Genomic DNA, 3,281 nt, shown 5'->3' with positions numbered 1-3,281 from the left:
GATGCAAAGCAGAACTCTAGCACAGACTGAAGGCTGGGGTGGAGTTTTATAGCAGGAATACACAGTGCACATGAGACCAAAGACGCCATCTTGGAAAAGGGCAGTAATGCACAAAGGTAAAAAATGTTCAGAGTCCTGACACAAAGTCTCCTAAACACACAGGACATATCCGCTGCCACCAGCTCCGATTTTTTAACTCATAATGTGTCAGGAGGCAACCCAAATTAGTAAAGTAATTCACTTCAGAGGACAGGACAGTACGTTGTAGAGCAAGGAGGAACAAAGGTAGTAATTTTATATATTTAACTCCAAAAAGGTAGGCAGTGTTAACAGAATTATAAAAAGATATTATAAAAGTAGACAAGTATCGTATGTACAGTATAATTACATCTAAAATGGGATTAAAGTTGAAAAAAACCTTACAGTTCATTATGTAATTTCATCTCATGGCAGACCATGTGCTGTGGGGGATGGGCATACATCAAGATGCATTACAGATGGTTCTCGCAGTTGGACCGTAGACAAAGGACTAGTGAAGACTGATGTCTAACTCACTTATCTCTGCGCCCAAAACCAAGGCACTCCCTCTGTGGTGACCTCACTCAGAGGCTGAATACTCCCCTTTCTTCGAGTTATGACAAGCCATTTCTATACATAACTCGCTGTCTGAACCTCGGAGACGAACGACAATGATCATGATGCTCACCATGTCATAGGGGTTCTTTTAAGTATAAACATGGCATAGATATTTGACCCGCTTAATGACAAATCAGTGCCTTGCATTTTTTTGGGTGTAGATAATAGCGATTTCAGTGAGTTATAAATTTCTCGGGTGGACATTCGAAATATGTAACCCTTATATCCCTATCGCTGATCTGTGTCCTTGTACAAAAATTTTCAAGAACAAAAGAGTCCCATGTGGTTTGAAAGTAACTGTACCAGTTATAGCTAGTATCAGGCGGGAGGCGGGATGAGGGGTTTAGAGAGAGGACTGGCTTTCACAGCACAAAGCCATGAAAATTTCTCAGTGGAGCTTGCATGCTGGTCTTACATTACAGCCATATAGCAGGGGGGAGGGAGGAAGAGAGGCTTTGAATTCCATCCTTGTGCAGGCAGGCAGAGGAAACTGCAGCTGAGAGCTCTGTATAGGTAATTGAAGTAATCAGAACTTCTTCCTATTTCCTGACAGGTGGTGCAGTTAAAAAGGTATAATTCTACCGCTTTCCAAATATCTCAACCCTTCAAAGACCGTTAAAAAGGGTATGTCTGTAAAAAGTAGGTTTTGCAAATTTCCTTATTTATGAAAAATTGCTGCTACATTTTAACACTAATAAAAGTGGCATTATGCCAATGGCGATGGACCACAAAGCCATTGGGATGTAAGGGTGGAGTGACATCAGTGGCCCAAAGTCATTTAGCCCTTAAAAACATCAGTTAATTATTCAAATCTGTGAAAATGGGCTGTTTGCCCACTTTGATGCCAGTTCTGGTGCCCAGAACCCATTTGGGCCAGGCTGGAGTGACCTGGGTTTGATGCAGGGCATCACTTTCTGTGTATTTTAAGTGTCAGATCAGTGGCCCAAAGGTATTTAACCCCTTAAAAACATCAGTTACTTATTCAAATCTGTGAAAATTTGTGATTTGAGTACTTTGATGCCAGTTTTGATGCCCAGAACCCATTTGTGCCAGGCTGTATTGACATGCATTTCATGTAGGGCATCATTAGGTATGTTAATCAGGTGTTAGATTAGTGGCACAAAGGCATTTAACCCCCTCAAAATAGCTGTTACTTATTCAAATCTGTGAAAATGTGCAATTTGCCCCCTTTGATGCCAGTTCTGATGCCCAGAACCCATTTGTGCCAGGCTGGAGTGACATGGATTTCATGTGGGGCATCAGTAGGTATGTAAATCAGGTGTTAAATCAGTGGCACAAAGGCATTTAACCCCTTAAAAATAGCTGTTACTTATTCAAATCTGTGAAAATGGGCAATTTGCCCCCTATGATGCCAGTTCTGATGCCCAGAACCCATTTGTGCCAGGCTGGTGTGACATGGATTTCATGTGGGGCATCAGTAGGTATGTAAATCAGGTGTTAGATCAGTGGCACAAAGGCATTTAACCCCTCAAAAATAGCTGTTACTTATTCAAATCTGTGAAAATTGGTGATTTGAGTACTTTGATGCCAGTTTTGATGCCCAGAACCCATTTGTGCCAGGCTGTATTGACATGCATTTCATGTAGGGCATCATTAGGTATGTTAATCAGGTGTTAGATTAGTGGCACAAAGGCATTTAACCCCTTAAAAATAGCTGTTACTTATTCAAATCTGTGAAAATGGGCAATTTGCCCCCTATGATGCCAGTTCTGATGCCCAGAACCCATTTGTGCCAGGCTGGTGTGACATGGATTTCATGTGGGGCATCAGTAGGTATGTAAATCAGGTGTTAAATCAGTGGCACAAAGGCATTTAACCCCTTAAAAATAGCTGTTACTTATTCAAATCTGTGAAAATGGGCAATTTGCCCCCTATGATGCCAGTTCTGATGCCCAGAACCCATTTGTGCCAGGCTGGTGTGACATGGATTTCATGTGGGGCATCAGTAGGTATGTAAATCAGGTGTTAGATCAGTGGCACAAAGGCATTTAACCCCTTAAAAATAGCTGTTACTTATTCGCATGTGTGAAAATTGGTTCTCTGCCCACTTTGATGCCAGTTCTGATGCCCAGAACCCATTTGTGCCAGGCTGGATTGACAGGAACTTGATGTGTGGCATCACAAGGTATGCAAGTCAGGTGTCAGATCAGTGGCACAAAGCCATTTAACACCTTTAATACCATACCTCAGTGCCCACTTTGATGCCCATTTTTGTGCCAGGCTTCTAATATTTTTATCTGTTTTTAAGTGTATTCACAAAAGGACACATGACCGCATATTATTATATACTCAGAATGGTTTATTTTTATACAAAAACCTGAAAAAAACAGAAAATAAAAAATAGCCGAATAAGAAACTGAACGAATAAGAAACCAACTTCAGCATCGTCTTTCTTTCTATCTATCTATCTTTATAAAATATACATTACATAGTCGCCCCCAGCAGTCACATTCCCACCTGACTATGCATTACATCACCTCATAACCATCACTCACGGAACAACTGCTTGTGCTGAGAGTGGCGCTGTGATTTTATACAGTCACGTGTTGCCCGCGTTACAGTAGTGACCAATGAGGTAAAAGGCGCAGGCGTGATGACGTTTAGGGAGCGCTGAAGCCGGTTGG

This window comes from Ranitomeya variabilis, chromosome 6 (genome assembly GCF_051348905.1).
Source record: "Ranitomeya variabilis isolate aRanVar5 chromosome 6, aRanVar5.hap1, whole genome shotgun sequence".
In the NCBI taxonomy this organism is placed as follows: Eukaryota; Metazoa; Chordata; class Amphibia; order Anura; family Dendrobatidae; genus Ranitomeya; species Ranitomeya variabilis.
This window is presented reverse-complemented; position numbering follows the sequence as displayed.